At 49.4% G+C, this 22,475-nt stretch overlaps 1 long non-coding RNA gene across 1 annotated transcript; it reads left to right on the top strand.

Moving 5' to 3' along the window:
* The first annotated feature begins 3,236 nt into the window (after positions 1-3,236).
* LOC144130262 (uncharacterized) lies at positions 3,237-3,803 on the top strand. Its single transcript, XR_013314035.1, has 2 exons — positions 3,237-3,307; positions 3,391-3,803. It is a non-coding gene; the product is annotated as an uncharacterized LOC144130262 (long non-coding RNA).
* The last annotated feature ends 18,672 nt before the right edge of the window (positions 3,804-22,475 follow it).

Below are 22,475 nucleotides of genomic sequence, written 5' to 3'. Positions count from 1 at the left end.
TACTGTGATAATCCCGAAATTTCCAATTCGGTCTTGTTCACTTTCTCTGGAAATGACACCAACAAGAAGCCAGAAGCCCCGCAGAGCTTAAAAAAAAAGTACAGTGACCTAGCACGGAAGTACAAGAGGCTAGAATCGCTACACAACCAGGCAAAAAACTCAATTCGAAGCCTCAACCGGGAAGTTAACCCATTTTGCACCATTTTCATGTACAACTTTACCCTCTATATAAGCTGAACGTTTTTTTTGTTTTTGCTATGCCATATCTAGTAGCGGCGCTTAATGGGTTAAGTATTGGCACCAAAAACTTGACTCCATGTACAAGATGAAATTCCCAAACGAAAGTAAAGACAAAAAAACTACAGCAAAGGATGTGTTTGGTCTGAAAAACAATCAGAACATCCCTGCAAATCAATTATGCATGTGGTGCAGCTGGTTGTAAACTGCTGCAATCGTTATTGTGTCCCCTGCCTTCAAACAGAACCCTGATCAGGAGGTTACAAAACATCCACTTACGGGCGTCCTCCATGAAATGTTCGATGTGCTGAAATGCAAAGTGAACGCAATGGAGGACAGTAAAAAGGATTGTGTCCTATTCATCGATGAAATGGAAATCACTCAAGGGTATGAGCTTGACCGCTCATTGGACTACCTTTTTGGTAGCACGACCCTGCCAGACACCTCATACAATGTAGCAAATCATGCCTTGGTGTTTATGATGGGTGGCCTAAACAAATGCTATAAACAAGTGAATGCGTACCAGTTTGCGAGAAGATCTGTTGATGGACGATGGCTGAAAGACCTTGTTTTCTGCATCATCAAAATGTTTCACAGCATATCGTTAATAGTTCTTGTTGTAACCAGTGATACGGGGTCAGCAAAACGGGCTGCAGGGCGGTTGCAAGGTCTAGCCACCGAAGCTCTGAAACAGCGGTGTCCCTCACCTTGAAGGTAGACTGCTTTATATTATCGCAGGCCTAGCGCATGTTATAAAAAACCTTCTGGATCAGCTTCTGCGGTAAGCCATTTCCACTTGAGTATTGAGACAGTGAGCCAGCAGGGTTTTCTTGGCAACAAGGTCGGCATCAAGGATGTAGAGGAAGTAGAGTCGCGAGTAAAAATAATGTCACCGCAGCGGTGAAAATCACATTGCGCGGCTGGCGCGGCACCGTACTTCGTGAACACACACCAGGCACTTTTGTCATTGGCATGTTCATAACCGTAGCGCCGAGCATTGCTATCTGCCGCTGGTGTGGCACGTCACTAATGCTAATCTTTTTTACTAGCGATTTACTGAAGCATGACTCCGATAATGACCATAAGATAGCAAACGGCTCAGCTGCTGTGCACGTAAGCACTTGACATTTTACCAAAATGAAAGTAGGCATTGCTGTACAGCTTTTCCGTGAAGCCCTTACTGGAATTCGCTACCTAATTCAGAAAGGAAAGCTGCCAGCAGATGCCATGACAACAGCTTGGTTTTTCAAGCTACTTTGGAGATGGTATGGTTTAATGTCATCCTGTCATCCTGTGCTTGCTCTGAGCAAGACAGATGTCGCCAAGTATGAAGAGGCGATATCAATTCTTCGCCTTGTCCATGCAGCATGTGAAGATGAGAACAGTGCACTGGAAGCCGTCTCAGGCAAGTCTTCTGATCTCCACATCAGTCGCACTTAACCTCGCAGAACTTCTCTGCCACCGTGGGTACATGTATGTCCTGACTAGTCAATCAAGCCAGAATGCCTAAAATCAAGCCAGAATGCCTAAAAAACATCTCAATAGCGCAAATGAAAAGGCCCACCCCAAGTGCATACGACGTCAAATTTACTTTAAAGCTAAGGTTTGTGTAGGGCAGTTTCTACGCACACCAAAGTCAACAAGCTACAACATTGACGACAGCCTGCACCTCACCAACTTTCTTGGTCTAACTCTTCAAAAGCAGCTTGTGGAGCTTGGGGATGACGAGGAACGCCTAGACGACCTTGTTACTGAGGAAGTTTAATTTAAATGCGACATCCTCGCTTACTTTGGAGGATTTCTTCTCAGGGCTGTATTGAAAGCAACAGGGAGTTGTGAGCCATGCATGGCAGTATTAGTTGGAGAAAGTTAAATCCACAATGCGCTCACCAACTCAAAGGAGTATGTAAAGGGGCCTCACAAGTCACAGAAGGCATCAAGAAAACAAAGATACTACAAGTGTCAATGGACGAACCAAACAAACTGAAGTTTCTGAGGTCTCCCAAAGAAGAACTTGGAGCATCTGACATCACTCACCAGATCCTGGACATTGGAAGCTGTGGACTCCATGCATTCAAAACGGGCCACTAAACGAGGTACTAGGATCTCTTACTGTGACGGCTGCTGAAGGCCGGTCGGACAGCGTGCGTTGCGTGCTGTGCTGTAGTCACCAATGTCCCTGCAATCTCACTGACTCATTCCCTTTTGTCCCAAAAGCGGGCGTGGAAGGGGTCGAGGCACAGCGCGCGGGAATGCGGGGATGCAAGTTGACAACGATGACACCTACGTCCGTTGCGAGGAGAAGCGTTTGGGTGCAGGTGGGCTGGAAACGCCGATTGGTCGGTGGGATGCGTGTCTGCGTGACGTTTTTTCGCTTCGCCCTCATTCTCAACCGGATGTGGGGTCGCCGCGCCTCTCTCGGCCTGTCCCTAGAGTGCCTAGGGAATCGCTACGGCCGGCTGGCCGGCCGCCGCGCAGCATGGCATTCGGTTCGTGGGGCTTGGCAGCAGCGCTTGTTTCGGGAGCTGTCCAGCTATGGCTTTTTTGCGTGGTGTGCTCGTCGGCGACAGCCAGCTGAAATTTTTGTGCAGTTCTCGCTTGCGGCTTTCGCCGGTAGTGAGAACATGCACTTTCAGCTTTAGCGGCCACGACGCAATCAGCCTAGCTGAAATAATTCCCGAGACATGCTTTCGGCGCGCCGATTTTGTGGTCCTATATGTTGGCGGCAACGATCTCGACAGAGGAGATGACCCGCGAGAAATCGCCAGCCACATAAAGGTACGCATTTTATCTCAAATTTCGCTTCCAGCCACATAAAGGTAGGCATTTTATCTCAAATTTCGCTTCATGAAGTGCTGTACCGCTTACCTACATGTCTTGCGCATTCCAGGACCTCGTTTTGCTGCTGCAGGAGAACGTGGCCAGTGTCGTGCTGGTCTTCAAAGTCTTGCCACGCCATTTCGATGAGTCACGTAAGGCGCAATTCGAGGACGGCCGGCGTCGCCAGCTGAACCGCCGTCTGTCAGCCACGCTGAAGCGCTTGTCGGGCGTGCACATTCTCAACCCCGAGGTAAGGGTTGAACAACATTTTCGCAAGTTTTCTCGAGCAGAACTCACCAAATTGCGGCGCTTGTAACGTAACTTTTTTTGCAGCATCGTTTCCTGGATGCTTCTGGCAAGCCGATGCTGTCCTTGTTTGCCGCAGACCGATATCACGTGGCGAGAGACCGGGGCATCGACCAGATGTCAAAGATTATCGTCGCGGCCCTCGTCAAGATCTACGGACCAGGGATAGCGTCGGCTTCAAGGGCAAGACCAGGAGAGGTGTACGTCGTGCACCGGTGTCGTCGGTGCGGAGCCAAAGGGCACAAGACGGACCACTGCTGGGCCTACTGCTCACCGCGCCGCCACGCCGCTGCAGGTCACGGTTGAAGTGCTCCTGCAAACGGCCCTTTTTAGGGCCATTTCATTGTTTCCTGGCAGATCGCGAGCGTCCCGTTTCGTGCCCGTATTCCCTCTCTGTCGAAATCGACGCCAGACATCAAAATCGCGCGGTGTGAGCTAGTAAATCGCTGGTAGAGACAAAAACTCGTGCTTGTATACAGAAAAACCCATCTCCAGTGCGCCTTTGTTTATTTCCGTAGGCACTACTCGCGCTTTGTAGAAATCGACGCCAGCCGCGAAATTTTACATGTTAGACCTCGCTACAGCATTAGCGCAGCGTGCCTTCGTCTCTTTACGTTCTAACTTTTATGCAGCGCACCTTTGTTTGCTCGTTACTTTTGTTCTTTTCAGTCGTTTCCTGAATCCATCCAAAGAGCCGGGCTAAATGAATGATTATGGAACCACATGGCGATTGCACTGCATACAGCACGACTTTGGTCCCTGTGTTTTTAAATAGAAACATCAGATGTCGAAGGTCATGGTCGTGTCCGAGGATGGCTTCCACAGCTGGGGCCTAACCATAGGGACCGCACACGCTTTGTTGTCGTTGCCAAGTGGAGAGGCCCAAGATGGCTGGCATCCTTAATAAAGATCCCTTCTCGGGGCCGCTTTAGTGTTTCCTGGCAGATCACGCGCTTTCCACCCTGTGCACATGCTCTCATTTCCAATTAAAAAGGTCCTTTAAACCCTGCAGAAGGCATGAATTAGCAAGTGCTAATAACAAGATGTTGCATGGTACTTGAACAATAGCGGCTACAATGACAAAGGTGAAGAAGTGCTGGAGTTACACGGAAATATAAAAGGTTGGGGGTGCCCACATAACAAACTGAAATGGTTTTAGACAGGACTCCTAGTTAATTGCATTTGGAAGAGAAAGACAAGGTTTAATTTTGCAGTGTAAGCTTGCTTCTCTAGAATGAACAGAGAACGTTGCCTCGCACTGCTTGGGCCACCTTCCTTGACCCCATGAAAAAAAAAAACAGGATGCCTCTGGGAAACTATTTGCGGAATCTCCGCCCCCCCCCCACCTTCCCACCCCCCATTCAAGAGGGAAGGGTGGGTGGGGGGGGGGGGTGACGGCCTCCTCTTTGTCGGGCTCGATGGACAAGATGGTGAAAGGAAGGGGGCTGTCAGTGACGCATGTTCCGCGCTCTTCGCTTAGCCAGTGTACAAGTCCCTTGGACAGCCTGAAATGCCTTCGGTGGGCATCGTCACGCATGTCGAAAGGATTGTCATGCACGAGTGACCCCGATAACATTCCTTACAAGCTTATTCATTGCTGTGAAAATCACGTCCGCCCTGTGCCCCAATTTTTTTGAGCCGGTGTGAAATTCAATGGATGTATGGAATGCCCACCACTTGTCTACGTCCACCGTCCTCTTTTTTACTAGCATGGGCCTCCCTCCTTTGAACAGGATCCTTTCGGAGATCTGAGCTAACTCAGATCAGGATACCCGGCTTCTTTCAGCCTCTCTACCTGCCCCAGGAAGCTAGCCTCCGCTCTGTGTGTACAGGATTTCCCAAGAGCTCTTTTAAGCATGAAGTCGCTATACCCGCCTTGACGAGTGTGGAATGCCCCTAACTGACGTTCAAGAGAGGTTTTTTTTTGTCCTAGGGTGATATTCCCAACAGACCCTGCTCTCTAGATAATGGATCCTGAGGTATAAAAACTTTTTTTTTTTATGGCGCAAGGGCATCTATGGCCAAATACGCCTTGACACAAGGTATTTTCTTTTTCTCAAGGTGGGGTCAAAGACCCATTTCCCAAGCATTTCACCCTAAATAAGCCGAGCACCAGACCAGGGAAAAGCTTGTACCCATTGTATCCCCGGTGGGTACCCGGCGGCACTGGGGATCGAACCTCGCACCTCCCGCATGCGAGGCGGATGCTCAACCACTTGGCCACCGCTGCGGTCGGTCTAAAAACTGTAGGGTAGCTGAGCTGGGTAGTTCGAAGGTGAATCTCAGGCCACTACCTGTATCTTTGAAGATTTTGACGACGTCCGGAACTGCCCTGGGAGAGTTCGACTTAAGAATGATTAAAAAATCATCGACGTAACGGAACACTTTTAGCGCGAGGTCAGCAAGATTTTGTGCCAGTTCTTGATCCATCCTGCTCAAGTAAATATCGCTCAAAACGGGTGCCACACGGGAGCCGATGCACACACCCGATTTTTGGACGTACACCTTTTCGCCCCGCCCAACAACGGTTGACTCTAGGTAAAATGATAGCAGCTCCAGGAAACTTTCTATGGAAACCCCCGCACCCCGCCACGAACACCAACTCGTCATTGTCTTTTACAATGCAGTCTTTCACTCTCTTCATGAGCTGAGCATGGGGTAGCGAATAAAATAAGTCCTCCACATCGATGCTGAAGGTAGAGTACTTTTTCTTATCCAGCCCAGACAGGTATTTAACCACACTTGCGGAATTGTTCACCAAGAAAGGATCCGAAAGCTTGAGTGAGCTCAAATGTCGCTGTAGAAATCCCGACACAACATGCTGCCAAGTGTTGTGCTCGGATATGATTGTCCTGAACGTTCAGGGAATGGAATTTCACACCGGCTCAAAAAAGTTGGGGCGAGATACGGGGCGGACGTGATTTTCATGGCAAAGAATAAGCTTTCAAGGATTTGTAGTGCTGTGCGAAAGAAGCTCGAGCCTGAGAGCAATCGTGCTGGAGCTGAGTGCTCGATAGCGCACAGACAGAAAACCAGGCTCACAGAGTGTAAGACTGGAGTCGTATACGAAGTCCCCCTCTCGTGTGGGAAGAAGTACATCGGCCAGACGGGTCGATGTATTAACGAGATGTTAGCAGAGCATCGCAGGTCGTTGAAGGGCGCACCTTCCTCTAATCTCGCCTTGCACTGCAGAGTGCAAAGATTGCTTCCCACGATTGAACAAGACCAGCGTCTTGTTTAAACACAGGGATCAGGTTTGCAGGGAGTTGGTGGAAGCGTACCAGATCAAGAAGGAATCAGATGACTGTGTAGCATCACCATCTGTAGGCCTCATTGATGGGGAGATACCTTTTTTGCGCAGTTTCTTTAGCGCAAGCAGGCGGTGTGGAGCGCTAGCTTGGCAGGAGTGTGCCTGTGAGTTCGCTGTTTGTTTGTTTTGTATCTTGTCTCTGACGATGCGGAGATTGCTTTTAGGTTGTGATCAGTGGCATCACGTTACATGTGCCAAGATGGTGTGTGATAGGGTTTGCGCTTTCGGGTTTTTTAGCATGTTTTTAGCGGGATGAAGATGCATATATAGGCCTTTTTTCCTTGAATAAAAAATCGGTTGATAGTCTGCGCTCGTGTCGTGCCTTCTTGTTCCCTGTCTTCGTTTCTTTGCGCAGTTAAACATGATACATACCCAGCTCCAGTGGGTTACCAGCGTTTCCAGCGCCAGCGTTTCCAGCCCACCTGCCCGCAAACGCTTGTGTTGCGAGGAGGCCAAGAAGTAGGAGAATAAGAAAAGAAGAAAGGACTCGAGCTGAGGACGCAGGCCACACAAGGACGGTGGGGCAGAGGAGCAAGGGACATCGCTAGAGGAGGCCGATCCAGCCTTGCCTCCCGGGAGACGACTATCCACCATGCGAACATTCGTCGCGAATTCTGCCCGTCAACATAAGCAACTCGTCGTGGGTCGACCGTCGCCATCGGCGCTGCCACAGCGATGATGAACTCCATGCACACCGGCCCACCGCAGTGGGATCCAGAAAAAAGTCGCCAGTATGTGCTAGCTACACTACTTTTGAAAATGCAGTATGTGAGAGGATTCCACTTGTGAAATTGGCTTTTATGCCCTCAATTGCTGAGGAACTCGAGCCATTTCTAGAAGGCTGAATTTCAGACGAAGAAGCCCATGCTGCCCTTTCCTGGCCGTGCTGAATCGCCTCTTGTGGTCACTTCTTGCTAAAATCGTCCGGAAAGAGAGCCTACAAGCTGCAAATGCATCGAGAAGCCTGACAGCATGGTTGCTGCTGTCACATTCAACAGTGTGTGTGTGTGTGTGTGTGTGTGTGTGTGTGTGTGTGTGTGTGTGTGTGTGTGTGTGTGTGTGTGTGTGTGTGTGTGTGTGTGTGTGTGTGTGTGTGTGTGTGCGCGCGCGCGCGCGCGTGCGTGCGTGCGTGCGTGCGTGCGTGCGTGCGTGCGTACGTATATATATATATATATATACGTTTGACGAAGGACAGACCCTGGTCGAAACGTTCAAATAAAGATGGTTGTTTTTCCACCATGTGTCAACTCCATTCAGTTTATGTTCTACTGGATCCATCTGATCTTCGCCCCCTGCTTGTATATATATATATACATACACACACACATATATCAATGAGAAGGAAAAAAAAAGTAGATGTTCCGCTCTTCGTCCACCAGATTTTACACGCACTTAAGGTAATGGAATCAGGGTGTGGCATTCAGCTGCATCTTTTAATCACGGAGAAGGGGGGGCTCGGCGTTGCGAAACTGCTTGTAGCAAGAGGGAAGGCAGGAAAGACCAAACGTTTCAATAAAGAACGCTGCACCCCGTTTTATTCATTTAATCCCCGTAATTTAAGCGGCCACATGTACAGTCGGAACTAAACGTCCTTAGGACGCATCAGCTACAAAGGAATTCGACAGATTTATCATTACCTGCTGGATCAAAACCTCACTTGCACAGATGAAACTCAAGCTCAGGTTCGTTAATGTGTGCCAGTAAAACGATGTGATCACTGCAAAATATGGCGCATAAATGGCTTTACTAGTGCCTAGAGACTTCTGCCTCCAATAATACCTGCCTGACCGAACACTCCACACAAACACATGCGCCTCATAAAAAATGAGAATGAAAAGGTGTCATGCTCTTTCCGCTTAGCAGTATCTGCAACTCGGGCTGATGCACGGTTTTCGGTATGCAGTAACACCGCCGTAACGGGTGATTCACTGCTCATCATAATGAGCCGCTTACGAAGGATGTTTGAGCAGGAAGGCTACAAAGTGACACCTCACGAAGCTAGAGGTTTCTTTCTCAGTGGGAACAGGTAAGATAAGTGGCTTGTTTTTAATGCGCAAGCATTACTTGCCTCATGTGTGGCGTGTACAGAAAGTATCCACACTTTCTATCCACAAAGTAACGCTGCGCAAGCTGCAGCCAATGAGAGGAAGCTCTGGTAGTAAACTGGGTAAGCTTCGCAAGAAATTGCTCGTGAAGAGCAACTTGGGTCGCACAATCCTTACGGGTGGCTCTGCCAAAAACAGCCAGCTGCCAGTGCAGTGGCGTATCGCTTAACTTCTGCACCACTGCCGCCATCTATGGATGTTAAAGAGACTGTGAGGAGAACTCTATCAATTTGTTTTTGTTAGCAAAATCTCATAGTTAGTTCGGCATTTCATGGCTTTGTTGCCGCTTGTCCGGGAGTGAAAGATGCATTTATTTCAAAGAAATTTGGATTCGAAGTTGAAAAAGTTTTTCCCACCCTCCGATTCAAACTCAGCGCCCTCTTATGACGTCATAGGACGGAGTGACGTGAAACGTGACGTAAACACAGACTCCCGTGATTTCTGGCGGCTAGCGGTACGGTCTAGCAGCAGCCGAAATGAAAGCTACCGCCGCCGCACGTTGAAGGCATCTATCAGGGGTTGCTATTGTCGCTTCGTTTACGTTTCTACTGGCGTCTTGCCAGCGTTACGATGGATCCCGTTCCCGAACCCGACAACGCAGTTCTTGCAAAAACTCCGGCCTGCATTTCAGTGACCTCAGCCTCACAGAGCGTGCGACGCTTTTGAGGGAGCACGGTTAGGTTAGGCACCGGCGGGTCGTTTCCCCCTTCCTTAGTGAGCAGCCGTTGCTGATTAAGTATCTTAACCCCAGTGCGGGGAGCCGCAAGGGGCGAGGACATCCATCGGAGGCGCCCATCGGAGGCTGGCTGAGGCTTTGGGGCCAGTGGATTGTGATTCCTTGAACGGCGCTGTTGCACGATGCAGCAGGCGGCGTCGAGGAGGTTTTTCCCGGCTGCAAGGGCCAGGTCATTATTTTTTTTTGCCACAAAAAACGGATAGGTGCTCAAGGGCGCTCTCCTTTAAAGTTGGCGGCTTGAAAGCCACCATGACGCTTCAACGGATTCAACGGAAAGTGACGCATGACGCTTCAACGGATTCTGCGCGTTTCCGGAGGTACGGGCTCCACTGGATCGAGCTCTCTCGCCCACTTGCATGTACCTTCAGATGTGTACTGTGAATGGATTAAACTAGCCGAGAGCACGCAGAGAACAGCTCCACCCAACTGCTGAAGCTATTGAATGGAGCCACAAACAAACGAGTTGGAGGAGAGCAGAGTCACGGTCGCTGCAGGTTCCAAATCTCTTTTTCTTAAATGCCTTGTATCTTGTCTCCCGTCCCTAATAAACGATTTCCGTTAAGTAGTTCGAAGTTGACTGGCACAGCCGGGAACGTTTTCGCCGGGCGAGCGCACGAAGACACAAGTGCTCTTTATACTGCTAACTGCCTTGTACGATCACCGACCATCGTGCCATCATAGTTTTTCATCGACCCGGCGATCATTTGGCCAGCCTTAACAGGCTCCTTGAAAGGTTAACTAGCTTTTGAAGCGGCACTTGGCGCTCCTCTGCTGTTGGGCACTTGTAAATCGAGCTGCGTCAAAAACAAAACCACGGGGCACGGAAAGCTCATAGATGCGAAACGCCATAACAAACCGAAACTCTCTTGGCCGACTGTGGCGCCACCAAGCATCGGTTTTCTTTGCTTCCAACATTCAGGTTATCTTTTGTCTGTCTTCCTCGTGTGATAAAAGTGCACTATCAGTTTCAAGACAAAACTTACTTCAATATTGAATAGCGCAACCTTCCTTTGTCAGCCTCAGAGATTTGCGGATTCCATGGAGTAAGAAAAATTCCTCCAAGGTGGCGTCTCTTGTCCTAAGACGTCATCCCGCTTGTACTTGCGAGATTGGCCTGTGGCGGCGATACCTGTATTTTGGTTCTTGTTATTTTCTACCTTGCAAGAGCTTTGTTTTCAGTAAGAGTGGCGTTTTTGTGATCAGGAGCTGTTATTCTAACGATACAAGCCAACTTCAATTTCTCCTCAGTGTCCCTTTAAGTAGAGAACAACCAATTCTGCAAGAACAAGAGAAGCAGTGATGATATAACAAAAATAGCAGCAGACACGACTACGCAAAAAGGTATCGGCACTCCGAGTGCCGTTTCAGTAGTGAACGCACATTGCCATGGAGAGCGGTTCTACACAGACAAAGGAGTCATCACTGAATGCTTCATTGAAAGGTGGGCTACAGAAGCGTTAAGCTAAACGTCAAGAGGCCAGTGTTGCACCCAGAGTTGCAATGTCTCTGAACACATGCCGAGCAAACAATGCCGAAGCTATGCGACAGAAGCGTCAAGCCGACGACAAATTTAGAGTACGTGAAAATACCATCCAACGCCAGCGCCGTCAAGAGGGCACCAATGTTACTTAAGCTCAGTCACCTTGGGTGTTATGCGATTCTCATACATGCAGCCAGTAACGTCATGGTGTGTGGTTAGGTGGTCAACGAGAACTCAGTTGCACAAACACACGCAATACCATAGATATAATCGATCACAAACGCACCAACGGAAAGAGCAGTAGCACACAATGTTGTCACATTCATAGCACGTAAGTGGTGCGCGAGGCACTTTTTTTGCTTAGATTTTACTACTCAATACACAGGGAATCACGCATGAGACCTTGAGTTTTTTTTAGCACATCTTGGTTTGTTTTGCACTTGCAGGAATGGTTACATGTGGGTGCGCACATAAATATTTTTGTCTTTTAACTATAAAAAAATTTGTTTTGAGTTCTTGTGCCTCATTGCTACTCTATCTTGTGCGCTCTTTGCTTCAGGACTATTTGCAGCTATTAACCCTGAAAGAGGCACAAAGGTGGAAAGGACTGGCAGAAAGCAACACTGCCTGGCACCAAGAGTTGCTCTATCAATAACTGCACTGAAGGACTTTGAGTTCTAGGTTTTTGGCTTGTAAATCCTTTACAGCATATTTTTTGCTAAATTAATAAGTAGTTTATTATTGCACGGATTAATGTGGTGCTAAGAAAAAGTTTCGTAGGAGGCATTGCTTAATACAATGCTTGAGTTAAGGTGTTGCTTCAGTTTGATTTCAACAAACTGTTCCTTCGCATCAAGCCGAATTTGGCCTTAGATTCACAATCAATGAAAATAAGTGCAGTGTGAGATTTCATGTTTAGATACTGTTAAACTGGAAACTTGGTACGATAATTGCTGTCTATGCATGTGTCAGGATAGCAACTTCCAGCTGTGATAGTCATGCTTTCGCCATTCCTACAGTAGATGGAGTAAACAAGATGAAAATCTTATTTGCAATTTAGTGTGCACTTTCTGTGTAGAGACCATGTTTTGTATGTATATATGCACGTATATGCATACATGCATACATACATGCATGTATACATGCATGTATATGCATACATGCATGCATAAATTCATGTATAGAGACCATGTTTCGTGCAAAAAGAAAAACTAAAATAAAGGAGCAACTAGGAAACGAAACTTCCCGGGAATTTCAAATATATTTTCTGCAAACCAGAAAGGAAATACTTGTCTATTATTAGAACAGCTCGAAACAAAAAACTGAACTAAACTGACTGACATTAACAAATTTTCTGTACATAATAAAAAAAAACGTAAAATAATGCAATGGGTAGAAATATGTATTTACAGAAGGGAATTTATATATACAGAAAGAGACAACAGAGGAGCCATAGGATAACGGCGAGAGCCCGAATACACTTCGTCTTCCTCGCCTACTACACACACAAGCCCCATATGTCCACTCTATTCACCTACACTGCCTACAGTAGTTTTCTTCGTGCAGCAGTTCACTTCGCCATTTGTTTCACGAGTACAGCCTAGCGCCCTCTACACGACGCCGTTCTTTTCATACAAGTTTTCATACAAAAATTCTACATTCTCTCGACTGGCAGTGCCGATTGCGTGCAGCCAGTGCCACAGCAGACGACAGCAAGAGGCGCGTCGCGACTTCGTCCTTGAATATGTCAGTTTCAAACGACAGCAGCGTGTTTGGTGTTGTCAACGGCGTAAACACATTATTAACGCCTATGGCTGGAGAAAACGGCCAACAACTGGGCTCAGAGAACGGATATATGTACGCTACACCAGGTAAGGCTTCGCTTGGTCAACAAAAAGAGAAACACATGTATGCATTTCTTCACGCGCCGACACCGTGCTTTCATGGTACTTGTTCTTTTTTTCATTTATTTTACTTATCTAGTTTGTTTCTCGCTTTTTTCTCATTCCCCGTAAATGAGCTTGGTACTAACCAAGTTCGTAGTTGAATAGTTTGGCATGTTTGCTATCCAACGTTTTACAATATGTTGGCTTTATCCAGCTGTGTATGCATCAATCACCTCTTCTCCTTCGACCTTTGACAGGTATTATTCAAAGCTATGACACAGATTTCAGCTATCCTGCTTTATTTAGCGGTGGCTCCCAAAACATCAATATTTATACTCTCACACAGACGGCACAATCGTATCGGCGGCGTTGAGCGACGACACCAGTCACCAGGATAACCACGCGGCTGATGGCCGAACATCCACGCTACCGCAAAGCAACGCGCCCCGAAGCAGCTCTCCTGAGCCTGAACAATGGTGCAGGAACAAAACTCTTTCTCATTGAGCGCTATACACAGATGAGAGCGCTCATGGGAAAGAAGGGCGGCTTCCGGTAGGTTTTATTTCATTCCTACTGGTCCTGAACGAAAGCTTAACAGGTTTACATGCAACCACGCGGAAGTTGCGTTTGCAAACATTTGTTTCATTTTTTGAAGTGACAGTACCATGATAAGGTAGTATACTGTACTTGCGCCCAAAGTATATTAATTTCAGAACAGCTTCGTCTGGTAACTGATACACTGCATGCTTTTTGTTGTCTCGTTTCTTGCAGCACGAAAAAAATGCTGTGGCAAGCCCTGGCAGACACCATCAACGAGGAGAGTGGCTCCGACATGAGCCCTCTCCAGGTTGAAAATAAATGGGAAACCCTGAAGAGAGAATACAAAAGGACAAAGGAAAAAATTCCTCGTCCGGCCTCTGACGCGTGACGTGACGTTCAAGTTTGAAGAGTAAATGCACATCACTGCTGTAATGGTCATTTACAAAAATATCAATTGTTATTTTGCCCATTTCAATGAACTCGCTGGTGTTTTCGAAAAGGAACACCATATTATGCCTACCATTTTACTAGCACCTCGTGGTGTGATGGAGCCGAGAAATTGCAGGTGAGACCACAGTAGTTGTACAGCTCGCACCTCACAAAATAAGGCTCAAAATGTTTCCATGTTCTAGCACACCCTCGGAAACAAGCACTAGCGAGCAGTCCACGAGCCATGATGTGAACCAAACAGGGCCACCGGGGTCACCACACCAGGATCCGCTGAGCCCACCACATGTGTCGGAGGAAGGCCCACCACAGCAAGGACACCATTTCCCGAAATTCGGAAAACCGATAACAAGAAAAAATACTTCCGTTGAAACGCTCATTTAGCAACTTGCAGAAGAAAAGAAGGACAGAGCTGGAAGGGCCTCGTTGCCGCCATGGAGCGGCAGGCTCCCAAAAGCAGTGAATAAACTAGCTTCATTTCTTTCTCATAAATGTTTATTGTTTGCACTGTAGTCATAAGAAACTGCACAGAGATTTAGCTGGCGAGATACACACTCAGCACTGCATTTGAGCGATAGCATTTCGCGTGCTTTTGCAGTTTCTAGCACTGTCAAGATGAGGTCACCATCTTCATCATTCTCGATCTCTTCTTGCTGGGGTAGGTGCTCTAGGTCTTCAAAGAAGTCACTCGCTTTGTTACACATGTCGTGCAGCACACATGCCGCCATTACCATTAGGCAGCATTGCTTAAAGGGACCCAGAAAGGGGGTCTCAATAAAGGTGTGATATGTCTGGGATGTTAAAGACGACGGTTCCTAATTATCCCCCAGCAAGAATTATTTTAATGCGTTTTATGGAAGCTGAGTTATATGCAGACAAAATTTGAACTTCCGCGCTTTCGCACCTTTCCCTTTCCTCTCGCACGCCAAAACAGCAGCGCTCCTCCGCTGGCCCTACTCACTCGGCCCATTCCCTAGCTCCGCCGGCTGCGGCGCGCACGGAGAGGCCACGGCCGCGGCAGCACGTCAAGTCTGAAAGAATTTGGCGCTGTGAACCAATAATAACCCCCGGCTGCTGACGTCATTTGCAAGACATGACGTCGTCTACAAGGTTTTCATGCGAAAGCGGGAATTTTTAAAAATGTATTGCAAATTTCCCGCTCGCTCCTGAGGTCTCGTACGCGGCATGAGCGCTCGGTGGCCTGTACTCTACATAGTGCAAGCGTTTTAAAGCCAAGCTCAAACACCCCTTTCTGTGGCCCTTTAATGCTTGCGGCGTACACAAGGTACAGCCTTCTAAAGCGTTGCTTAAGCAGTCGAAATGAATTTTCGATTGCGACCCTTTGCTGCGAGTGCACGTTACTGAACTTCTTTCACAAAGAGAAGCTTCGGCCATTGTCCCAGTACGAGGTCAAAAGCCACTGTAGTAGCGGATATGCAAGTCAACAAGCAAGTATCCATTACTGCATTTCTGAGAACAGTCTTCAAAACATTGGCAGTGGCTTAGCTCGGCTATGCCAGGATATACGTAGCGAAATCTAGGGCATAGCTTGGTTAGCCTTGGTTAATTTTGACTGCAAGTCCAGGTTAGCCTAGTTGTCTGGCTAGTTGTCATGTGGTTCGTCACGTGGTTGGTCACGTGACCAGTCACGTGGTTGGTTACGTGGTGCGGTGCGACCACGGTGGGAATGCGAGCACGGCAAAACTGCGAGTTCGTGGCCATGCAGCTTTTGCTACAAAAGAGGACTTTCCCGAACTACCCTAGTGTCACGACGCAGCTAGCGTACGTCATGGTAAGGCGTGAGGAGTGCCGCCGAAGGGGAGCAGGGGAACACCCCGACAAAAGGAAGAGGCTCTCAAAGCAGCGTCGTGCGCGAGTTTCGGGAGCCTCGGTCTAAGCGAGGAGGAATATTCTGTTTTTGGAAGTCGGTCGGTCTGAAACACGAGACGACGACAGGATGGCTCGGGTGGACTGGCGCTGGGCGTTTTTTTTTCTTCTTAACCTTCTTGCTGGCTGGCCAAAGTAGGGTGCCTCGATGGGCCAGCGCCGGAGGTGAGCGGGCATCCGGGCACCCTAGGCCAGAGCGGCTAACAGTGACGCATGTGTCGTAAATTGTTTCTGTCCCCTCGTTGTGGCATTTTCTAGTTAGCCACGGCAGCTTGCAGCGAGGCCTGTGTTCGATATTTTGCGCTTTTCTTTTGTGTTGTGATATGTTGCATCCAAAAGGTGGCGGGAAAGTCACCTATCGGCTGCTAAGGAGAAAGATCTTGGCGGGAGGATTGTCTATTGGCTGAGGGTGTAATTTTGGCAGGAGTACAAGGAGATGGGTGCGCGGTAAGGAGAGCGCGGGAGGTTGGTTGGTGGCAGCTGGACAGATCGGTCGTGTGCGGCCGGTGGTGGTCCCGAGGTCGCGGAGTTAGAGACGCGAGTTCCTTGAGCGGCGGCCGGGCGGGTTGGCCGTGTGGTGGCAGACGGTGGTCCGGAGTCGCGAGAGTTTGGAGTTTTGTCTTTTTTAGTTAAAGAGCCAAAATCCTTCGGCATATGTAAATCAGTTCTGCAAATATTGTAATAAATAACTTTTTGAGAAAAGCCTTTCCAAGTGCCAACGTCAGAAGACCTGCACGCCTGTCTCAAACTCACCAGTCGCGAAGTACGTCCCCCCGGGTCACTCACGAGACCCGCCCTCTACCACTCCACGTCAACATCTGGATTCAACAACATCGACAAGAGAGAGGGAAAAATTCGTGACTGGCGCAGTCGACAGGATCAGGGGACCGCTGCTTTGCGACGGGAACGAGAAAGACAGAGGCAACGCAAGTTGAGAAGACATCGAGCTAGTCAGCTCATGAGCAATGTTTGCCCTTGGGTGGCGAAGAAGAGTGGAAAAACAGACATCAAGAAAGAAGAACGCCAGCACAAGGACAAGAGACAGCAGACGGATCCTCCCCGATCTTCGCAGCTTCTACACCGACGTAGGTGTGGAGAAAAATCTTGGACCCGTACAGAGCAAGGGAGGACGGACTTAATTGCAACGGGGCTTGAGAGTGTGGCGGCGATTCATACCAGGACTGGTGGCATGTTAGAACGAAGTTCATTGAGAGAGAACTCCAGAACTTGGGCTGATTGACGATCTCTGAAGACAAGGCGACGAAAGAAAACGGTGAGCGAAGAGCGCTGCTCTCAGCTTTTGTTGCTTTATGCTCATGAGGGGAAAGAGTAAGCTAGTGTCGCCAGAGATGGATGATAGCACGACTGGGGGAGTGAGCGAGGAAAGCACGCAAAAGGGCAAACCTGGACCCAATATGCAAATCGAAATGGAAATTGAGAAGATGAGGCTAGAGAGGGCCAAAATTGAATTCGAGACAGAGAAATTACGCAGACAAGGCACAGCTAATCTTTCAGAAGGGAAAGAAGCAGTAAAATATTCCACAATGCTGAGCAGTGTACTGCCCCAAATGCCGAAAGAGGAGTCACTTATTCCGGGGTGGTCTGATTCTGTGGAGATGCTGTTCCACTCCTTCAGAGTGCCGGAGAACGTGCAATCCATCACCCTGATTCCTTACCTCACTGACCGCATGCGATCAATAGTGATGCAAAATGGGACAAAAGAAATACTTCAATACAAACAGCTAAAGGAAGTAATTTTGAGGGAACTAAGACTAAGCCCGGCAGAATATAAAAGAATGTTTGACACGGCTAAGAAAGGACCGCAGGAATAGTGGCGCCAGTTCGGCTACCGGCTTCGCAGCTACAACTCATTATATCAGCAGTAGAAAAGTGACTGAAACGGAGGGGCTGATGGAGCTGGTAGTGCGCTGCGACAGATAGCACTTCAGGAGAACAAAAGCTGGCTGAAAATAGACGGACTTACAGAAGTAGTCGAGGCTATGGAGAGCAGCCGAGGGAAACCATCAAGAGCTAGCGTTCCGCGCATGGAGATGGCCAGTGGTGAAGGACGTAGAACAGGGGAGATGGCTGGGGCATCGCCACTTAACGGGCAAGAACAGATAGAGGTAAAGAGTGCGCCATTTAAAGCACATACGACGATGCGCCAGTGTTACCGTTGTGGCCGATCAGGTCACATGGCTAGGGAGTGTCAAGAAACAGAAGAAAAAATAGGAAACAGAGGTTTAAGTGTTCATAACGGTGCCACGGAGGGGCATTCTGCCGGCAGGAAATGGGAGCAGGAAAGAGGAAAGAAAGCTGCGTCACCCCTTTGCTAACGCTGTGGCCGTTTAGGGCATATGGCCCAATATGCCTAGAGACAAAGGCTTGAAAGATTACCGCCAGAGTGCTAGAAGTAACCCCTCACAGCGCGGAAATTCGGTGCCATGGTCAGGAGCCAAAAGCGAGCACTCAGTTGGCGGGGACACATGCAGGCGATGTTCCTCTGGTTTCGGGCGAAACAGTCATCTTAGCGCGATTAGATTCGGGCGTGGACATCACGGCGGCCAGGAAGTCACTGCTGCCGCAGGAATTGGTAGGCCCACAAGGCAAAGTAGCCTTGAAGGGAGCCTTCGGATATCAGATTGAAGCAGAGCAGCATAAGTACCACTAAGAGTGGATCGGAGGGGCTCACATGTTGCCATCTTGTGCGCAGTGACAGAGGAGTTGGCGAGCGAAATTGACTGCTTGTTAACAATGAAAGACTATAACGAACTGGTCAAGCAGAAGGAACCCCTGAGCTTGCAGCATGAGAGCAGCGATGTTCGAGGCTCACCTCGGTGGACTGTTGTTGCTTTTCTGTTTATTTTCATGCATGCTTCTTGTATACTCTGCCTTCACTTTAAATATGCGATCCTGTGGCGTATGGTGTGGTGTGTAGCAGTGTATCTTGCTTTCATGTACTTGCATGCCTGTATTCTTTTTCAAAGTGCATCTAGAGGGGAAGATTTAGTGCATTCTCGCACTAGAGAGAGGTGCGGCGTCCTGAGCCAGCCTAGGGGAAAGCTTGTTTTTTTTCGAACTGGCAAAAAAAAAAATAGGGGGGAAAGAATGGAGAAGAGGGGAGGTGTCACGACGCAGCTGGCGTACGTCGTGGTAAGGCGTGAGGAGGGCCGCCGGAGGAGAGCAGGGGAACACGCCGACAAAAGGGAGAGGCTCTGAGGGCGGCGCCGCGCGCGAGTTTCGGGAGCCTTGGTCTAAGCGAGGAGGAATGGTCTGATCAGACGCATGTGTCGTAAAGGGTTTCTCTCCCTCGTTGTGGCATTTTTCTAGTTAGCCACAGCAGCTTGCTCGATGGGCCAGCGCCGGAGGCGAGCGGGTATCCGGGCACCCTAGGCCAGAGTGGCTAACAGGACGCGTGTGTCGTAAACTGTTTCTCTCCCCTCGTTATGGAATTTTCTAGTTAGCCACGGCAGCTTGCAGCGAGGCGTGTGTTCGATATTTTGTGCTTTTCTTTTGCGTTGCAAGGCGTGTTTTATATTGTGTGCTTTTCTTGTGTGTTGTGATATGTTGTGTCCGAAAGGTGGCGGGAAAGTCACCTATTGGCTGCCAAGGAGTAAGTTCTTGGCGGGAGGATTGTCTATTGGCTGAGGGTGTAGTTTTGGCGGGACTACAAGGAGATGGGTGCGCGCTAAGGAAAACGCGGGAGGTTGTTTGGTGGCAGCCGGGCAGATCGGTCGTGTGCGGCCGGTGGTGGACCCGGGGCGGAGTTGGAGATGCGAGATCCTTGAGCGGCGGCCGGGCGGGTTGGCCGTATGGTGTCCGACGGTGGTCCGGAGTCGCGAGAGTTTGGAGTTTTGTCTTTTTAGTTAAAGTGGAGAAGCTGACAGCTTGCTGCTAAAAAGTCATCGAGAGTGACAAGGTGGGTTGATGCCTTCAACCTCCTCGTTCATAAGAAATGTGCGACGGTTGATGGGATCATTAAGGAATGCCGCTCAAAACAAGCCAAGAGCCGCCGCATCACCCACCAGTTCACGCGGCTGCTTCACCTTGCCCCATGCCAGCTGGCCACAAAAAATCTTGAATGTGGTACCATACGAATCGGCAGAAATTACTGCCAGGTTGTTGAAACAAGACGAGTTTCCCGCCAGCAGCCACTGAGCCTTCCCGAGAACAAAACATTGGCTTTCTTCACCTCTGCGATAGAGCAACGTGAGCCCACCGATACGGTACTCGCAACTGTAGAGCATGCTAGTCCTTCGGCTGCTCCAAAGGTGTCGTTCGATCTTTCTCACGTAAAATCCAGGGAGAGGGAGGCTCTGGCTGGTTTGCTGAACGACTACTCGGAGGTATTCGCCGCGTCCAACCTGGATTTGGGCTGCTGTGGCGTTATAAAGCACAGGATAGAAACCGGCACTTCATCGCCCGTTTACCAGCGTGCGTACAGGATTCCTTACTCCCAACGTGAGGAGATGGAGCGGCAGGTGCAGGACCTGATTGATCGCGGCATTGTCGAACACTCAAAGTCACCCTGGGGAGCACCAGCACTATTGGTGGAAAAGCCAGATGGCTCGTATCGATTGGTAGTGGACTACCGCAAACTAAATGCCGTAACTCGCATCGATCCATACCCCATCCCCAATATACAGGAGACGCTTTCTCAGCTGGGCTCTGCCAGGTACTTCACGGTAGTGGACATGGCGGCGGGATTCTGGCAGATAGCAATGGATCCGGCAGATGCCGAGAAAACGGCATTCAACACGCCCTCAGGGCACTATGAATGGAAAAGAATGCCGATGGGTCTGGCCAACAGCCCTGCTGTCTGGCAGAGAACCGCTGATGTTATCCTGGCAGGTCTTCTGGGGAGGCTGTGCTTCGTGTATATGGGTGACATAATCATGTACAGTGACAGTTTTGAGAACCATTTGCGCGATATTGAGCAGGTTTTGGTGCGACTAAGAGGAGCGGGTCTCAAGCTGAAGCCCTCTAAGTGCCAATTCCTCAAAAACGAGGTGAAATACCTCGGGCACGTTGTTTCAGCTGACGGCGTGCGACCGGACCCTGAGAAACTAAGGTGTGTCTCGGATTTTCCATCCCCGACTAGCGTCCGCCAGTTTCTCGGCCTGATCGGTTACTACCGAAGGCACATAGAGGAGTTCGCCAAGCTCGCTAAGCCGCTCACCGCCTTAACAGCCAAAAATGTCGCCTTTCGCTGGGACGAAAACGCGGAGGATGCTTTTGGGGCCCTGAAACGGAAGCTAATGAGTGCACTGCTGTTGCGCCACCAGGATTTTAATTTGCCCTTCGTTATGGCCACAGATGCGTCAAAGTTCGCAGTTGGTGCCGTGCTATCTCAGGTTATCGAGGGCAAAGAACATCCCGTTGCTTTTGCTAGCCGACAGCTGAGCCCCACAGAGCAAAAGTACGGAGCTACGGAAAGGGAGTGCCTCGCCGTTGTCTGGGCAGTAAAGCACTTCAGATGCTACCTTTACGGCCGCAAATTCAAGCTAGTCACAGACTGCCATCCTTTGAAATGGGTGATGAGTGTCAGGGACCCTAGCTCGCGACTCGCTAGATGGAATCTACACCTGCGGGAATACTGCTTTGAAGTGGAGCACAAGTCAGGAAAGACACATCTGAATGCTGATGCACTCAGCCGCACAGCTGCCGTGGCAGCTATAGACGAGTTTGTCCCCGTAGTCGACCCCGCCGAATTACGCACAGAGCAGTGCAAAGATCCTGACCTGAAGCGAATAATCGAAAGCTTAGAGGGCGCACCGTCTCACCCCGAACAGCTAGGTTATTTCATTGGCAAAGACGGCACCCTGTGTCGGCGCAAGAGGCCAACCAGGAAAGGGAGACCAGAGAAAACCGCTTGGGAGAGAGTCGTCATACCTCGGTCGTGGACAGAAAGGGTTCTTCGCGTGTTTCACGATGCGCCATGCGCCGGTCATTTTGGCGTAGCGAAGACACGCAGGCGTGTGGAGCGTTTGTACTTTTGGAGTGGCATGCGACAGGATGTTAGAGACTACAGTGCGAAGTGTCATTCCTGTCTCGAAAGAAAAACACCCAAGGGACGAAGACCAGCTCCAATTCAGCCGTTCCCTGAGGTTTCGGCTCCCTTCGAGCGGACAGGTATGGACATAATGGGCCCATTGCCCACGACCACTTCCGGAAACAGGTACATTTTAGTATTTGTCGATCACCTTTCAAAATACGCGGAAGCGGTAGCACTCCCAGATCAGAAGGCAGACACGGTTGCAAGAGCATTTGTCGAACAGATCGTGCTCCGACATGGACCCCCGAGGCAACTCTTGACAGATCGGGGAACGAACTTCGTGTCGCAGCTAATGAGGAGAGTTTGCGAGCTGCTTAAGATCGCTAAGAAGCAGACAACACCGTACCATCCGGCTTGCAACGGCGCGGTGGAGCGACTGAACCAAACCGTGGCTGGGTTCCTGTCGCATTTTGTTTCGCGCGACCAGCGGGACTGGGACTTGTGGCTCCCGTATGCAATGTTTGCCTACAATTCCACAGCACACGAGAGCACAGGCGAATCGCCATTCTTTCTTCTCTACGGCCGAGACACGGACCAGCCTAGTGAAGTGCCAGAGGGCCCCCGTCGTGTCCCATACACTTCACTGGACGACTATAAGGTTGAGCTAGAATCGCGCTTGCAAGTGGCGAGGGACATCGCAAAGGAGGCCTTAAAGAAAGCGGCGAA

This window comes from Amblyomma americanum, chromosome 4 (genome assembly GCF_052857255.1).
Source record: "Amblyomma americanum isolate KBUSLIRL-KWMA chromosome 4, ASM5285725v1, whole genome shotgun sequence".
Taxonomy (NCBI): domain Eukaryota; kingdom Metazoa; phylum Arthropoda; class Arachnida; order Ixodida; family Ixodidae; genus Amblyomma; species Amblyomma americanum.
Note: the sequence above shows the minus strand (reverse complement) of the source record. Positions and strands in the feature narration are given on the sequence as shown.